General features: G+C 49.0%; 1 protein-coding gene and 1 pseudogene across 6 annotated transcripts in view; one reads left to right on the forward strand and one right to left on the reverse strand.

The window, feature by feature from the left end:
* DEG14 (Trypsin family protein with PDZ domain-containing protein) overlaps positions 1-19,247 on the reverse strand; it is a 116,445-nt gene that overhangs the window by 13,495 nt on the left and 83,703 nt on the right. The gene's annotated exons all lie outside the window — the stretch shown is intronic.
* LOC148024334 (uncharacterized) lies at positions 13,485-14,733 on the forward strand (annotated as a pseudogene).

A 19,247-nucleotide genomic window follows, 5' to 3' on the forward strand; every position in this document is an offset into this window, starting at 1 on the left:
GAAGTCAGAGGCTGCGTAGTCCGCTCACACGTGACCTGAGGAAGTGAGACATCGCCTCTGCGAAGAGTAGGAACAGGTATAGGGCCAGGGAACAGCCCTGTCGGACCAATCTCTCCAGCCGGAACTCCTCCCCTCGCCTTCCGCCTATGAGAACCCTGCTGGTGGCTGATCTGTATAGGCCGGAGACCTCCTGAATCCAAGTGTGGGGGAATCCCAACTTCACCATGGTACCCTCTAGGAAATCCCAGTCCATCCTGTCATAAGCTTTCTCGAAATCCAAGAGTAGTACTATCAATCTCTGCCCACTGTGCTGAGCCCACTCTGTCGCCTCAAAGAATGTAAATACATTGTCTAGGATGCTCCTATCCTGGACAAAGCCTGTCTATGTGTCATGAATGATATTTGGAAGCACATGCCGTAATCGTCTACCAATCATCTTTGCTAGAGCCTTATAGGCCACTGACAATAAGGTGATCGGTCTCCACTGGGATAGCTCCAACCGGTCTCCCCCTTTGGGTAGAAGACTGATAAGGCCTGCCGAGAGCCTCCCTAGCAACTGTCACGAGGTGAAGATCTCCTGGAAAGCCCTCGGTAGGGGGTCCTTCACCACATCCCAGTAGGTAGTGAAGAAAGCTTAGAGAGGCCATCCTCCCCCGGGCATTTTTGCCTATCCTGTGTATGGAAAGCCTCCTCTAGTTCCTTCTCTGTGAAGGGGGCTAGGAGGGCGTGTCCTATCTCCTCTGTGACGAGGGACACGGTGTGATCCCATATCTGTTGTCTGCATCTCTGTCCTCTAGCTGAAGCTGTCTCCTACTAGAAGAGGCGTGTGTAATAGTCGGTGGCAATCTCCATCACCTCATCAGGGCTAGAACGGGTCCTCCCATACTGATCCCTAAGGCTGCATATCTGCTCTCCTGCGGTGCGGGACTGGTGCACCTGGAAGAACTCCCTGCACATCGTGTTCCCCTTCCGCACCCAAAAGGCTGCTGAAGTGCGGAAAGAGAACTCTGAGCGCCTGTCCTCTAGGCCAGCAATGGCTGCACGCGCGCGTACCTCTTGTGCATGGAGGGTGGGGTCTCTGCGTGGCTGCAAGGTCCCGCCGGAGTGCTCTCTCCTCCTCCCAGCACTGCTGCCTAGCCTGTACGGCTGCCTCTTGGCAGATTCTGCTTGACTCGGCTAGGACCTCTACAACCTCCTCTGCTATCCTGTCCCTCCTGACCCACTCTCTGGTCCAAATCTGCTCTATCTGTCTCGATACCTCCACCCTCCTATAGATCGAGTCAGGGATCCGACAGGATCGTGTATTTAGGGCAGATGCTGGGGGATCAAGTGCCAGGAGAATCGGGCAGTGATCGGATAACATGGTGCTTGCCAACTGCTCAATCTGGCCTCCACAAGATCCTCCCCACTCTCCCACGTAAAACCTGTCCAACTGCTCTAGCAAGGCTCCACCTAGCCGCCTGTATCCCCAGGAGAAGTCCAACGACCTCTCCCTCTTGTGGAAGGCAGGGTCTTTCCAGGCATCACGTGCTCCGACTGCAAGCAAAAAGACCTTCCATGCCTCCTGCTCCTCCCCAGCCATGCCCTGGTAGTTTCTTCCTCTACCCTGTTGTTGAATCTCCTCCAACAATCCAGGAGTCCACCTCTGGGAGTCTAGCTACAATCTCCACCCAGAACGTGCTGCGTGCCCTAACCTCCGTAGGGGCATAGACATTGAGGACTCCAATACACGAGTCCCCAATATCCAATCTGATCCATAGGATCCTTCCTGCCACTATCGTCCCGTGGTCTTGTACACAAGTGGTGAGACTCGCGCCAATAGAGGTGCATATGCGTCCGCTCCTGTCGTGGGCACCTATGGCTTGCTCCCTGTAAGTATGCGAGCTGCTCGGAAGTACCTTCCCAACCCGCTGAGCCTGGGCGAGGGTGAGCTTGTGCTCCTGCAGAAGCAAGATGTCTATCCATCCAGTAAGGGCAGGCTGCAATACCTACCGGACAATCAGCTTCCTCGAGCCACGTGCCCCACTGTAGTGGAGACTGTTGACATTCGAGGATGCAAGATGTAAGCTCATGGGGAAACCTGTGACTGACCGAACAGGCATCTGTTCGGTGTGGATGCTGCAGATGAAGAAGAGAGACTGCGAGGCATGCAAGTGCGTTTTGCCACCGGTTTGGATGGTGAGCTCCAATCCACCATGGTGGCCCTCGGCCAAACCATAGGGGTGATAGATGCTCCAGGTGGTACTATCAATGTATCTATCAGCCATGCTGCAAAACGCAACTCTGTATATTGGTAGAAGCGGGCCGCCTGTGCCGGGGGTCACTCGATCACGTCCCTCGACGCTCTCCACTGTGGGGGGGGGCCTCGAAAGATAATGCTCAAGTGCGGGACGTCGGCGCCAGCCCGCTAGTTAATGTCCATTATGCAACCTGGCCATTGTTGTGTAAACAGTGCTAATCCTTCATCTCGCATCCACTGGGAGATGTGATCCGCCACCTAACTCTTCAACTCCTCCTCAATCTATGTAGTCGTCCACTCCTCTGAGTAAGATGACTAAAGAAAAAAGGCGTAGTTTGGTCCATCCGGTGATGCTAGTGGGTGGACCTTTCCCCTCCTTGACTTATGAATCATGAAGATCCCCACCTCTAGAGGTAGTGGAAACTCTCCGCACTCCGCAACTCATAGGTAGGACCATGGGCCACTGTGGAAGAACTCTTGTGGCAGCAGCTGTGCTTGTCTCGGGAAAGTATGGCGGGTGGCAGGGGCAGATGAGCTGGTGGCTGTGTGGACGGGGGGAGACTACTGGTGTGCAGAGGAGGTAGGTGTGTGTGGTTCATCAACTCCTGTGGGAGGAGGGGGGGTGGGCCTGGGGGGGCTCACCTGACCTGGGTGCTGATTAGGGGGGGTGATGGGGGTGAAGAGGATCGAGATATGGTGGGATGGCTGGAGATGCATGGCGGGTGTGGGGGGAGGGTGGTGACCCTGGCAAGGAGAGGCTGTGGGCCAAGGTCAGTGGAGGGAGGGTGGGCATGGAATGTGAGGGGGGAGGGAGTGGGTGAGGGGCCTGTGGGAACTTAGGCGAGGCAGTCTCTGGCGCATGTGGAGAAAGTGGGGGGCTGCGGTCCTGTCGGGTGGGGCGGACAGGGGGGGCTGTGGAGTGCTCTACCAAGAGGGGGCCGCTTGCCCGCCATTGCCCTGCCGACGAGGCTGGGTCTAAGGAGCTGGCTGCGCCCCCCCTTGCCATCTCCCTCTCTGTCGCCTCTAGACCCGTATGAAACCGTCAGTGTCCGCCTGCAGTCCTATGGGCGGAGCCGCCTTGGCTCCGAAACATGTACAAATTGCTGCCTGATGCCCGACGTCGTGGCAACACAGGCACTGCCCTGGTTGCCCAATCACAATGACCTGCTGCCTAAAGGAGTGCCCACCTACCTCAACCTCTAAGAACTGTGGGATATTCTTGACCTCTTTCACTACCACCCGTACCTTTGGAACCCCTGCAGCTGTCACTGTATCCGCGAAGGACGCACAGTGCCGAAGAGCCGCCCAAAGTCTTCCACCAACTGGCAGTACTCAATTGCTAGGCCGGGGAAAAGAAGGGTGACCGGGTGCCGAAGAAACCTGTTGTGGAGTACAAACGCCTCCACAATAAAGCCACTGTACCAAGGGACCATGTATATGACCCCCTTCGTGGATGCATATGGTGAACTGGCGAGTAGCTCATGAGCTGCGTCTGCCGAGCTGAGGCAGACCATGAAGATCCCTTGGTCCAATAGAACCGCCTCCATGATCTGCGTTGTGCCGATGCGCAACATGGAGTGAAGCCAGTCCCGAAGCTAGGCCTTGGCTGGGGAATGTCCTACTACCTAACCATAAGTCGTTGTTTCCATTAGCTCCAACTCTTTAGCTCGGACGACTAAGAGCTGTTCCTCAGAGAGGACTACACGCAAGGTGTTCGACTCGAGGTACTCGGTGAGTGCGCCGGCGTCTGCCCATAGGTTTCCATTGCGCGTCCCTTCTAAGAGAACCTACCTATCGCGCTGCTGTGCTACTGGATGGGGAGTTGCTTCAGGGGGAGGGAGCAACTAGAGGAGGAAGGCGAGGGGTGTCGATGGCGAAAGGAGGGGAGGGGGGGTGTTTCTGTTTTCGATGGCGGTGGTGTTGCAGCCTAATAGCAAGCTAGGCCTCCCGGCAAGGCAGCACTCACGGGGCGGGAGGGGTGAACAAGATAGGCGGCCAAGGAGGGATTGGGGGGGGGGGGGGGGGGGGGGGGGGGATTGCAAGGCGGACGCAGGGAGCTGACGAAGGGCCGTGGCGAGGCGAGAAAGATGGGCACTGGTGGTTGCCGATGGCAACGGAGGGAGTCAATGCTACTGGCGCACGACGAAGTGACGGGATGGGGGCGGGCCGAGGCACAACGAACAGGCAGGTGAGGGCACAACAACATGATAATAAACGATGATTACAAAAGTCCCGAGATATTTAGGGTATGACACTTTCAAAAGTTTAAAATAGATGCTACGAGTTTCGTAACCTTATGAAATGGGTTTCTTAGTAACTATGTTGCTTCCACTGTGTCTTATGCTTAGATACATAGCACCTCAAAAGATCTAACACTGGAATTTGCCTCTTCACACTAACCATCTATTTGCAAATAGAAGGATGATGAGAATTTCAACGTGGCACCATATTCTCAAACAACCCCTTCCAATATAAACTAGTCATACGAGGATTTCAATCACTGACAATCGACTCTCGCATATCATGATACTTAAATATATGCTACAAAAATGAACATGCCATATGATTAACCTTTATCTTCTTTTTTACCAGAATAAAATGAGCTTGTCTACTAAACCTCCAAATGATAGTCTATATCCCATCACCCCCCTATAGATGTCCTAAGAAACTCAAAGATGAAGTCCATAGCAATGCTCTGGCAAGGCCTGTCTAAAATAGACAAGGGCTGCAACAGACCCAGCATCTTTTGCCTATCATACTTTACTTCCTAACATACGATACATATGCTAACAAACTGCTCTACGTCCTACCTGAATGCTGGCCAATAAAAGAAATGCTTCACTGCTTTGATTGTGGCATCAATCTCTCTATGCCCTACATAAGGAGGAATATGACTCTTAGTGATCATTCTAGGCCTCAACTACTTTGCAATACACGATCCTCCATGCATCATCGAAAAACCATCTCTTTCATTTAATGAATTATGATTTTTGTTATTTGAAAAATCATCTTTAAAAAACTTTCATACTAATATCGTACCGTACCTTATAAAATCATAAGGTACCATTTAGTGCCGTATTTTATTGTACCATACCTTTCGTACCAAAACTATGTAGCACCTACAAGAAAATAATTGAAAAATGATCCTTTATTTCAAGCAAATTAAACATAATGACCATCAATGAATCACAAAATCATTTCCAGGAAAAATTGCCTTGTATGGAACCAAAAACTACTCTAGATAGATCGTCCAATATTGAGCATACCACGTTGGATACGAACTATCGCTATTGGGCCTTCAACAAACCTTCTCTTAATTAGTATAGGGAAATCTTCATGGGTCTAGGATGGAATTTTCTTGTCATTAATGACCAACTTCTGCTTACATACCTCATTGAACGCAATGTCCAAATGCTTTAGCCTTTCTATGCTCTGCCTCATTCTTTAAGTAGACAATCATGTTATCAAAGAAGGTACCCACAAATCCCCTATGTGGCCTGAAGATGCAATCCATAATCTAATTAAAAGTGGTAGGAGAATTCATAAGTCCAAAAGGCATGACAAGAAACTCATATACCCAAAAAAAAATCTTGAGAGCTATCTTAGGCACATCCTTCATTCTAATGCATATTTGACAATACCTACTTTTTAAATCTATATAGCTTAAATATGATTATCCCCTGCAATCTATCCATAACATCATCGATCTGAGGGATCCAAAACCGATTCTTTATTGTGATTTTATTCAAAGTACAATAGTCAATGCATATACGCCATGAAAAATCTTTTTTCTGTACCAAAACCACTGGAGAACAGAAGGGAGATGAGCTAGGCTGAATCAACCCTTTTTCTAACAGCTCATTCACTTGGCTCATAATCTGCTCCTATTGGCCTGCACATACCCTGTAGAATGATTTCTTAGATGGGCTACTTCTAGGGATAAGATCTATGCCATGATCTTTTGGCCTTTCAAGTGGTACCTACCTCGAAAGTGACTAAGAAAAGCAATCACTATATATTTTCAAAAATGAAATGGAATCTCTCTCTAACTTTGACATGTTTCCAATATTTTCATTAGTAACCTTATCCATAGTAGATCCCAAATATGCTAAAAGGTGATTTTTCAGTACTTTGGAAATAGCAACAGCCATACAACAGGGACAAATTTCCCTTTCAACTTAACATCCAAACTATGGGTCTTGCCCTTATGCTAAATAGTGATCACTTTACCATGTGAGTCAATCACTACATGCATACGATGACACCATTGCATACCAAGCAAGACATCACAACCCTCAAGTGGAGCAATAAAGAATCTTCGTTGTCCACATATTCCTAAATGTGCAAACGAAGCTTTCCAATGAGCAATGTGACAAGCTGTGCATGGTCCTTGCGTACCATACCAACTTCTCCCATGGGTCTCATCTCATCCTCTGATGCCTAGACAGGTTGCCATGTTTGCAAAGATGAAGTTGACTCATGCTCCATTATCAAAGAAAATGAAAGCACGCTAATCTCTGATTTTGCCCCATGCTTTGCATAACTCAGTAGTATCATCCTTGGGCTTCCATAGGAAGCACAACATGCTCATCATCTGAAGACGGTTGCTTCTCTGGGCATTCGGCCATAAAATGCCCCAATTTTCCACACGAAAAGCAGTGTCCTGCAAAGTTGCCCCATTTCAAACGAAAGTGCAAAGGATGCATACCAGAGCAATTAAGACGTAGCCACGCAGGCCTTTTCCTAGCAATGTCCCATAACATACACAAACGATTACGATTCACGGCCCTTAGGCTCGGGGGGACCAGAACAGTGCCCACAATGGCCATGGCATCCTTTAACAGTGGCCGATAGACAACCAGGCAATTTCCCACTTCAACCCACACCGGGCATTCACATTGAAGCAGGCGCTAAAAGTCTGCCATAGGGTGCCATGGCCAACATGGACCAAACGGCGATCAAAGAACAATGGCAATTTAGACAGGAGATCCGCACGATGCTTCTCAGATTTCAACAGCACCTCATAGAAGCCTCAGGGCCCCACAAAAATCTCCTCAACACAGTCTCCTTATAGCAGATTGTGCAGCCATTGGCGACTATGGGAAAGCACTGGGATCCTGCCAGTGAAGAAGAGTATAACCGCACGGTCATAAAACACCGAAAATGAGTGCAAGACATTTTTCGGGTCCACCGTAGCTTCTAGAACATCTTCGGTGCCAGAGTCAGAAAAAGATTCATGATTATGTTGGACATAATTGCCAAGCAGAGTGTTAGCAAACTCCAGCAAATGCTCCCAGTCAATATCTTGAAATATCTTGAGAATCCACTGAATCAGAGGCAACCTGAGCATAAGAACATTCCTGATGACCCATTGTCTCTTCTGAAGTATGCTTGGAGCGTTTGCCCGCAGGCTGAAAGTCAGAACCAGGAGGCATCTCCTCTGTGCAAGGAACCATATCCTCTGGTTTCTCTGTATCAGAATCCGAACCAAGGGCTGCTACCGTTTGGTCAATAAAAGCCAGATCCAGACCAACCATGCTTCTCTCTTCTCTCTTCTCTCTCTCTCTCTCTCTCTCTCTCTCTCTCTCTCTCTCTCTCTCTCTCTCTCTCTCTCTCTCTCTCTCTCTCTCTCTCTCTCTCTCTCTCTCTCTCTCTCTCTCTCTCGCTGTACAGGGGCAGATCAGCTCTGTGAACTGTGCAGAGTCGCAGTCGCATGCTCCCCAATTATGTCTCTCTCTCTCTCACTCTCTCTCTCTCTCTCTCTCTCTCTCTCTCTCTCTCTCTCTCTCTCTCTCGCGCGGACCAGAGGAGGAAGGTCGCACGCAGGGAGGCAACATGAGTCCAGAGGATAGGCAAGGGCAGGGCAAGGCAGAACAGGCTGTGCACGCATTAGAGGGGAGACATCAGGCAGGACGCCGCGCAGTAGGGCACAGTCGCACAGCAGGGGGAGTTCGGATCTCGACCTGATGGCCAAAGGCAGAAGACAAGAAGGCAGTAAGCGAAACAGGAACGAGGCAGACCTTGCAGGCACGGACGTCCTCGACGAATCTCGAGCCTCCACAGGTAGGCACCCGCGTGCAGGTCGACGTCCACAGGTAGGGACCGACCACGTAGACGATTCAAGGACAGGGCTTCCGCAGGCGGCTCAGGGACAGGACACGATCGTCCGCCATCTCTCTCTCTCTCTCTCTCTCTCTCTCTCTCTCTCTCTCTCTCTCTCTCTCTCTCTCTCTCTCTCTCTCTCTCTCTCTCTCTCTCTCTCTCTCTCTCAGACCACATCTTCACTCTCCGTTGTCTGATCGACCAGACACGAGTGAAGAAACAGAGATTGTACTGTTGCTTTGTGGATTTCCGCAAAGCCTTTGACTTGGTTCCGAGAGAGAGGCTTTTCAGACGCCTACTTGATCTGGGGGTGGATGATGACATGATGTGGGGTATTTATGCACTATATGAGCAGGTTACTGGCAGAGTCAGATGTCCAGGAGGTATATCAGATCCCCTTGTGAGCACCATTGGTGTGAAACAAGGATGCCCACTCTCACCGACTCTATTTGGGCTATACATTGATGAGATAGCAGAGTTTATTCAACAGCGAGCCGGTGGAGGTATAGATCTCAGTGGAGCCACAGTTCATATCTTACTATATGCAGATGACATTGTGTTGGTCTCAGACTCAGCTCAGGGATTACAGCAGCATTTATTAGCATTGGCTGATTTTTGCATACAGAGAGGCATGACAGTGAACCTTGGTAAAACCAAGGTTCTTATATTCCATACATCAGCTCAGATACGCAGACAGAGTATTTTCATGGCAGCAGGAGGGAGTATTGAGGTCACTGGATCATATGTATATTTGGGAGTCACCTTTACAACAACCTCAGGGACTTTTTCGATGACACAGGCAGCTCGTGACCGCCTCACTAGAGGATACTCAGCATTGGCTCTTATGGAGCGACAGTGTCATCAGGCACATTTCCAGGATCCCCACACCAAGGGGTGTCTCTTTGATACTCTAGTCACTCCAGCACTGATGTATGGAGCAGCTATATGGGGGCCAGGCCTTGCCGATTATGTATGGACATTGATGGAGAGACCTCAGGTGATCATGATATCTAGATTGATTCGCATCAAGGCCTCAGTCCCATATGACATTGTGCGAGCAGAGCTTGCCACACCACCCATGCTAGTCAAGGCATTATTTCAGACAGTCTGCTTCCTACACAGATTTCAGGATATGGACAGAGATCGCATTGCATACAGAGCATATATGGCATCTCAGGAGATGGCTCGAGCAGGGGATACCACATCATGGTATGCACACACTAGAGCTTGGTTTGACAGACATGGGCTGGACATTGATAGACTCCCACCTCTTCTATATGATACTCAGGCTCCCACTTACACCCTCTCTCTCTCTGAGAGGAACAGAGTCATCAGACAGGAGATATGGCATATTTATATACAGAGGACATGGATCAGCCCTGCACAGCCACTGCCATCGAAGATGGCACATTATTATACACAGTTCTTGAGCATATCAGAGCAGGGATTCATAGAGATTCCGAGATATATGCAGATCTATATGCCACATCGATTGAGAGTTCTTATTGGACAGCTCAGGGTATCATCACATCAGCTTATGATTGAGAGTGGCAGAGCCAGTGGCATCCCACGAGAGGAGAGGATATGCCCCCTTTGCAGATCAAAGGTGGAGAGTGAGGAGCATTTTGTTCTCAGATGCCCGGCATACTCAGAGTTGAGATCTAGATACACATTGAGCAGCTCACTTCAGGGATGTATGACTAATATGGATCAGAGATCGTTTGGCCGTTTTCTGAGAGAGGCATGGCACATCAGAGAACAGAGCACACAGCGGGTCCCAGTCAGAGAGGGGCCCACCCAGACGACTATTACACAGTTCTTTCAGACAGACAGAGTGAGAGCTACTGTACCAGCCTCCAGCCAGACCTCCGGGCTCACACTACAGCAGGCTGAGGACCAGTGTACCCGACACCGCACAAGGATCCGTGGGTTTCAGACCCCACAGCCACACCGACAGGAGATCCGGAGGATTCTTGATCTACATCGACAGCAGACTGAGATCCGACGACACTCCATACATTGGATCTCAGATCTCCAGTTTGCTCTTTCTCCACCGCCGATGTACCACATCCTGCATCCAGGAGGGATCACCTGCTATTAGCGACTTCGACGATTGCTACTACATCCCAGGATAGTATATCTCCCTGCATCTGTTACATATACACATCGCACCACTTTATCACACCCGACAGTTGTTCCCCTATCACAGCCGACATTTGTTCCCCTTTTGTAGCCATTATCTGGAGTACCAGAGCTACATACGCACATACACATACACGACACTTATCACACTCACAGCACCGTATTTTCAGTTTCCAGTTTTTAGCTTTTCATTCAGCACTTTTATTTTGGATAGCTGGACCTCATCAGTTGTATCACAGTTTGTCTCATAGGCCAGTTTTAGTCTTTAGAAGACGTTAATATAACTCTCTCTCTCTCTCTCTCTCTCTCTCTCTCTCTCTCTCTCTCTCTCTCTCTCTCTCTCTCTCTCTCTCTCTCTCTCTCTCGGGACCTCGAAGCAGAGACAGGGAGCTGCCCAACGCCTGCTCACAGAATTCTACCAAGAGACGACTACCATCCCCACCCCTAAGCCCCCACCAGTCCTGCTGACCTCCCGACCACGGGGGACCACCCTAGCCATAGCCACGGCAAGAAGAAAAGCTTGGCGCCCACACCCAACTGGCCCCCGCCCCCACAGGACGCACATGTCGAGGATACAAGGAATACTATGCCACCACCAAAGGGCCTTGCCCCGCTGATTCAACCTCTCGATGTTAGATAGACCCATGCGGGACATTTTAGGATGACCAAGCTCCATGAGCAGTTCCACACCATACTTGGAACACAAATGAATTGTACCCAACCTACATACCATTTTGTACCTACTCAATTAGTTTATCATAGCATTAGATGGTAGCTTTACTGGGACCTCAAAAGTTTCCCAGACATTTTGTATGTAATGTTTTGGTCTCATAGGCCAACTTGGCCTTTCATAGACATTAATATCTCTCTCTCTCTCTCTCTCTCTCTCTCTCTCTCTCTCTCTCTCTCTCTCTCTCTCTCTCTCTCTCTCTCTCTACAGAGGACCAGTGCGTGTTTTTGGGTTACAATCTCACACCAACCCGACTAGCCCACATGAGGGAGTGCATGCCAAAAACTAAGGCAACCAGGGAGGAGGGCAAACTCGCCTTCTACAGAGGAGGGAGAGTGGTGGTCATGGAGAGGCGCCACAAATGACAGCATGAGACATATGGCCAACCTTGCACTTGTAGTCTGGAACTGTAATGGAGCCCTCCGATTGGATGTGGGAGCTTTTGAGGAGACATTCAGAGGGAGAGATATAGTGTTCTACTCAGAGACACATCAGGGGCCACATACTACACTTCCACGGGTGATAGGCTATAGGTGGGAGTCAGCTTGCAGGAAGGAGACACGCACAAACCACAGTAATCGCGGGTCGGGAGGAGTGGCAGTGTTAATCAAGAAGGAGCTACAGCATATGATCCAGGTAGTCCGCAAAGATGAGCAGGCCAAATACATGTGGATGAGAGTGCGGGGTGAGGAACGCACTTTGTATGTTGCCATATGCTATTTCCCCCCTATGACGTCCCGATACACCCCACCCAAGGGTCTATCACTATATGTGGCTTTGGATGAGGACATTTGGGAGTTCTCGAAGGAGGGAGACGTTATCTTACTAGGAGACTTAAATGCCACAATAGCCTCCCATCAGGTGTCTTTCTTTGATGCATCTGAGGAGATGCTACAAGAGCAAGATGTGTCAGAGCTACAGCTAGAGAGGACATCTCAAGATATGGGGAAAGTCACCGAATATGGGAGATACCTTGTGGCGATGGGCACAGCACACAGGTTGGCCATTCTCAATGGCCTTGCTAGATACCCCCTATCCGATGACTTCACATGTTATCCTCATTGACACGGTGCCAACACAATAGACTATGTTCTTGCCCCACCAACACTGATATCTCACATCCAGGACCTCTCAGTATCCCCACACCTTCTCGGAGTTGTAGTGGATCATGCCTACCTATCATTCACCATCAACCTCCAATTCACTTGACACACAAACCCATCATGCAACTCACCACTACCCGAGATACGTCTTTTCCAGAGAGACAAAGGATACCTATGAGGCGGAGATCCTTAGACTATTACATGATGCAAACCCCAACGTTCCATTACAGGAGCTGACTCAACAGTTCAGTAAGGCCCTACACATCGCTACAAGTGTAGCCTTCCCACACTCAACGACCCACACAGAGAGCCTCCACCAGGGGGGACACCTCGGAACAAGTGGTATGATGATGAGTGACGTGAGACTAGCGCATGGCTACAGAGAGAGATAGCGCTGGGGTCCACTACCCAGAGACAGGCACAGATACTCTTTAGACGCCTCACATGGTGGAAGAAGAGAACATTCTTGGCCCAGCTGGAGCGAGACCTATATCAGTTATTCTTAAGCCAGGACTCTAGAGAGACTTGGAGCCTTTTCAAAGACCATTGCCCAACCACACCTATTACATCCACTGCTGTATGGGAAGAGTATGTAGCTAGTCTCTATACTCTGGAGGGTCAACCACCTCTTCCTAACCCACTTGAGCCTTGTCCAAAGACCACCACTTTCTTTACAGAAAGTAGGGTCCGAGAGGCCATTGATAGACTTAGCAGAGGAAAGGCACAAGATCATGATGGACTAGTAGCCGAGCACTTGATCCATGCGAGAGATTTGGTGGCAGGATTCCTAGCTTACATGTTTAACAGAGCCATGTGTGAAGGCCTACCAGAAAGCTGGAGCACGAACACTATTGTGCCTATCCTCAAGTCAGGGGACCCTACTCTACCCAGTAACTATCGGACTATCATGGTTGGGCATACATTGCCTAAGTTATATGCTTCCATCCTTAAGCATGAGTTAAGCAGGTGGGCAGATAGGTGGAGTCTTAGAGCACAAGGACAGGCTGGCTTTAGGAGAGGCTTCTCCACATTGGATCACATCCTCACACTCGGAGCGATCATTGAGGAGGGAAGGGCCCATGGCCGATAGACCTACTGCTGCTTTGTGGACTTCTGCAAAGCCTTTGGCACAGTACCGAGAGACAGGCTGATACATAGATTGCATGCCATGGGAGTACCAAAAGAGCTCAATTGGGGTATTTTGGCATTGTATGAGAGGGTTGTGGGCAGAGTTCAGACACCTGAGGGCCTTTCAGCACCTATTTACTCCACCATTGGGGTGAAGCAAGGATGCCCCCTCTCTCCGACACTATTTGGCATGTACATTGATAGGATTGCTGATTACATTTCACAAGAAGGAGATAGAGGAGCTCCACTAGCAGGCACTTGGATACCTCTCCTATTGTATGCAAATGACATTGTATTAATAGCTGACTCTCCAGAGGGTCTACAGAGACAATTGGATGCATTACACTCCTATACTTTGGACAGTGGGCTTTCAGTGAACCTTGGTAAAACCAAGGTGATGGTATTTAATACTACACCACAATGGGTCAGGAGATCGGCACCTAAATTCACATATGGATCTGAGGAGCTGGAGTACCTGGATTCTTATACATACCTGGGAGTCTTATTCACAGGGCCCACCTTTTCTATACGAGAGGCAGGAGACACTAGACTGACTCGCGGATACACAACACTAGGTGGTTTGGAGAGGATGTGCTCAAAGGTGCAATTCCAAGAACCCCGCACCAAGCTATGGCTCTTCGATACACTGGTCACATCCACACTACTTTATGGAGTACACATATGGGGGCCCAATCTTGACCACCGTAGTAGATCAGGGTGCACTTATGACGGATGGAGGTCGATGGAGAAACCCCTAGTGTCCATGATATCCGGGATGATCAGATGTAAGGCCTTAGTGCCACATGAGATCATCAGAGCTGAGCTAGTAACTGCACCGATTGTGGTAGAGGCCCTCACCCGATCGGTCACATACATACATAGCCTATGGCACTTACCCACACACAGGTATGCACGGTTGGCCCTTGAGTTCTCCAAACAGCTTGCTAGAGAGGGTGATACTTCATGTTGGTATACATAGATATCGGCCTCGTTTGAGCTGGATGGCTTTAGCATGGACAAGTTACCCCCCTTCCAATACTCCCTTGATGCACCATCTCTTGATCTGAGCAGATTAGAGATTCGCAAGATCATCAGAATGGATCTTACCCAGTTGGATATCAGGCGGATATGATTGATACCAGGGCAGGAGCTAGGGACAAAGATGGCTTTCTACCGCGAGCATTTCCTTCATACTACAGATGATGGATTTATTGCTCGCCTGAGATACATGGACACCCACCTTTCCCATGAGATCAGATGTACTATTGGCTAGTTGCGTACCTCCTCACATCAGCTAGAGATTGAGACTAGCAGTATAGATCCATCCCATCAGAGGAGCGCATATGCTAGATATGCCAATTAGACCCAGAGACAAAGGAGCATTATATCTGCCGCTGCCCAATGTATTATGAGGTATGTGGTCGTTTCCACTGTCTTTTTAGAGACGGATTTTACCGATCAACGATGCCTTGGCCTCTTTCTTCTTGAGATACGACGGCTTCATGACATGCGCCTCAGGAGTACAACTGCTCCAGGACACCGAGACCCTCCACAGAGGCAGCTCATAGACTTCTTTGCAAAGGAAACTCAGAAGACTTCAATAAAGTTACAGCCACAGTCCACACGAGAGCCTCTCTCACCGCCACAGTCCACATATAGACAAGGAACACAGATTGATTGAGCCGTTCAGCTTAGCCGATCCAAACGTCCTAGGCCTTGACACAGACACCGGCAACACCTTCATAGGAGATACAAGGGATTACTGCTCAAGCTAGAGCTAGGCCCTCCATACCCACATGAGATTATACCATTTGGAGCTCATTGTTACTAGATAGAGATCTATGTTTTACACATAGCCATAGTTTCCTTACTTATTTTGCTTTGTGCTACATATTTTACCCAGACAGTTGTACCATCATACACATGATTGTAACTCATGGTCTCATAGGTCATTTTGGCATTTTGTAGACGTCAATATATCATTTCATTTCATTTCCTCTCTCTTTTCTTTTTTTTTTCGTAAAAGGTAATTGTATTAATTACGAAAAAAGTACAAGATTACTTGATTACAAGATACATGACGACAATCTAAGTCATCATGTGAAGAGATTCTAAGAACTACAAGTTACAACGTCATGGCAAAGATGCAGAGGAAATTGCCCTATGCCAGGGACGTAAGTCCTCCCTAGAGAGCAAATCAGAATGCCGGAGAAGATCCAACTGCCAATACAAGAGGCCCTTAAGCCTCGCAATATGCTGCTGAATATTATAGGCGGAGTCAAAAAGAAAAGCATTCCGAATGGTCCAGTTATGCCAGCAGCCCCAATATCGAAGAAAATGATACACGAGCTTCATATGTGGCTGTGCAGGAGCGGGGTATTTGGGCTGCCCGAAAACCCAATCAAAGGGGCGCAGGGTGAAACCAACCACTCCTTGCCAAACAACCGACAAAAATAACCAGACTTTCTTTGCGATGGGGCAAGAAATAAATCAGTGGCGGGCGGATTCCACAGCAGTGGTGCAAAAGAAACAGTGGCCATTGGAGATTCATCGCTTGGAGAGAGCCGAAGCAAGCGGAAGACCACCAATCATCATTCTCCAAAGAAAAACTTTACATTTGAAGGGTGTCTTGTTCAACCAGCCCGCCATCACAGTTTCCCTCCACCATGACCGGGATTTACGTAATCCCCATAAAGCATTCACTTTGGTGACGAGCCATTGATGATCTTTAATCAGAATATGATACACTTGGTTAGCAGAAGCTTTGCTTAAAGTCAGCCGGCCTTGTAGGTCCCAATCCTGCCAGGGATGATCCGAAGCAAGGGCAGGAAAGGGTTGTCTGCTCTGGAGCACCCTCAAAAGCTGTTCCCATAAAGGCCTGTATCCACGAGGGATCCTGAAAAGCCTCCTGGCTGTACGAAAAGATATAAGCACATTGCGACTGGCAAGGGTGGCATCCGCCACTGAAGACAAACCCAAACGGGCCATCCGGTTGAATTGTGGTCTGAGGTCCTGTTTACCTTCCCAAGCAAGTAAACGCGAGACTGCCAGCAACTCCAATTGAAAAGAGTTAGTAGCTAAGCGATCCTCCGCTGGGTGCCACTGAGCCTTCTGGAGGACGTGTTTCCAGGAACACACCAAATGAGTAAGCAGCGACGAAGAAGAACTGGAGAACCGCGAATCAGAATTAAGAACATGCCACCAAGAACTCCGGATCTGGGCATTGCCATGTTGAAGCCCCTGGCCCTCAAGGAAATAACGGGCTATATCGACCCATGGATGATGATCCGAGCACATGGCGCGGAAAAGCGACCAACGGAGTGCCTGCATGTGAGTTTGGGCATCTAAAATAGCTCCGCCACCCATGCGTTTGGGGGTGCACGCATGCGACCACGAGATCCAGGAAATACCTGCATGCAATGAGTCTTTCTTCCATAGCATGAAACGAATAGATTGAGTAAGAGCATTGGGAGTCGTAGTAGTCCAGGGCAACAATGGCAAGAAATATATGAGCATTGGCAACATGATAGTCTGGGCCACTTTGGGGCGAACATGGAAAGGCCAGGCTTGAGATTTCCAATACATAAACTTAGCCACCATTTTCTGAGAAATCCACTGCAGCAGCTGCTTAGGGGGAACATCAACGCCCAAAGGGTAACCAAGGTGCCTGACAATGGAGCCACGAGGAACAACCAGACCCTGCCAATCCAAGGACCGCAAATCTGACTCCGTGCAGCTGAGAATGGCTGATTTGAGGGCATTGATGCGAAGGCCGGACGCCTGACCAAAGAGGCTCCAGACATCCAATGCTCTTCGAAGGTTATCCCTATCCGCACGCAAAATCATAAAAGTATCATCTGCTAGGGATTGGCTAATGAAGTGCTGTCCTGTAGGAAGCGACAGTCCTGCCAACTGAGAAGAGGCTGCCATATGAGATAACATCGAAAGAACTGGATGTGTTGCAAGGGCAAAAAATAGAGGGCTCAACGGGCACCCTTGTCTGACAGAGCGGGCAAGGACAAATGGCTCAGTAACACCTCCGTTCAGCATGACCCGCGAAGACGCTGCAGCGCTAATAGTGTATATGAGACGAGACATCCGCGGACCAAAGCCCATAGCAGACATAAGTTCAGCAACGAAAGACCAGTCTAGATAGTCAAAAGCCTTTTCCAGGTCCAGTTGAATCAGTACGACCTCCTGATTGGAATGCCTGGCATAATCAATTGCCAGTTGAGCATTCAATACATTGTGTAGGATATTTCGGCCCTTAATAAAACCATACTGTAGAGGGTGCACAATGGCCGGGAGATGCTTATGGAGCCGATTCGCCATTACTTTGGAAAAGATTTTGTACATTGAACCCATCAAAGAAATTGGGCGCCACTGTGTCAACTTAGATGGGGAAGGAGCTTTTGGAAGCAGCTTAATAAGGCCTTCTTTCCATGAGGAGGGCATGATCCCCGTTTCCCACACCTGCTGGAACAAAGCCTACAATGGTTTCACCAGTTGGGTAGCAAAAGCTTCAAAGAACTCATTAGTGAGACCATCCCACCCCGGGCTTTTATCCTTAGGCAAGTGTAACAAGACGTCCATAACCTCTGCCTCACAAATATCGAACTCCATAGTAGTTTGCATGTCCTGCGGAAGCTGATTGCGGACCTGGTCATAAAAAGCCGAACGGGCCTGAGTAGTTTGGGCCGAAGGTGGAGAGATGGAACCGAGAAGGTCACGGAAATAATTCCTGCACATATGCACAATAGTCTATGGATCCAGGATAATGTGGCCTTCTGCACCCTCGAGTCTGGTCATATTTTCTCGAGCAGGAGAGGCATGGAGAGCTCGAAAGAACTTATGGGTCTGACATGCACTATCTTGCAACGTTTCCGTCAGATGTTGCAGTTTGGCCTGCTGATATGATTTCAACTGGAATGCTTTAATAAGATCAGCCACCCACATGTCCAGTGCGAGCAGAAATGCATCATCCGGAGTGTCCACCAGCAGAGAACGAACCAACGCCAGCAGATCCTCTGCTGCCTTGCGACGCTGCCGACAAAGCGAGGCATGATAAATTCCATACTACCGAGCGACCCGCTGCACATTAGAGAGCAATCTTTCAAAAGACGCAGTGCCCTGAGAAGAGAAATCCAAGACGAATCTGTCAATCAATTGCTGCATATAGCCCTGAAAGAGTGCATGCTTCAGGTAAGATGAGTTGAAGCGCAAAGGGAGTCGGTCCAGAAATCGCTTGAAGGGTGCAATTGGTTGTGCAAGCAGCTCAAGCTGCAGCGGGAAATGGTCTGACAAAGCATAATGCTGCAACACTTTGATGTCGAGCATCTCGGGAAGAAAATCATCATTCTGCATGATATACATACGATCCAGTCGCGACCATGTTGTCGCATACTGGGCCGAATGAAAAGTAAACCCTGTAGAAGACGGGTGTAGCCAGGACCAGAGATCTTGCTTAAGAACAGCAAGAGCCAACTCATGCCACATACGACTTTCGGGCGCGTCCATTACTGAATGCTCTGATGTGGACTGGGAAGAATCCACACACATATTAAAATCCCCCATGAAGAAGCCGCGTCTGCCAAGTGACAAGGAGGTCTGCAAAGTTTGCCAAAGCTCCCGACAAGATGACGAATCATTCGGAGCATAGAGGCCAAGTAACCATAAGATTTCCCCTTCGAATAAAATTTCAATCACCAAAAAGCGGCCATGAACATCATTTTTAATAAGCACAGGCTGATATTTGTCATGTACAATCATGAGCACTCCCGAATAATGCATGGCCTGTGTCCCT

The sequence above is a fragment of the Lygodium microphyllum genome, chromosome 15, assembly GCF_053477565.2.
Source record: "Lygodium microphyllum isolate KBCC chromosome 15, Lygodium_microphyllum_v1.1.10, whole genome shotgun sequence".
In the NCBI taxonomy this organism is placed as follows: Eukaryota; Viridiplantae; Streptophyta; class Polypodiopsida; order Schizaeales; family Lygodiaceae; genus Lygodium; species Lygodium microphyllum.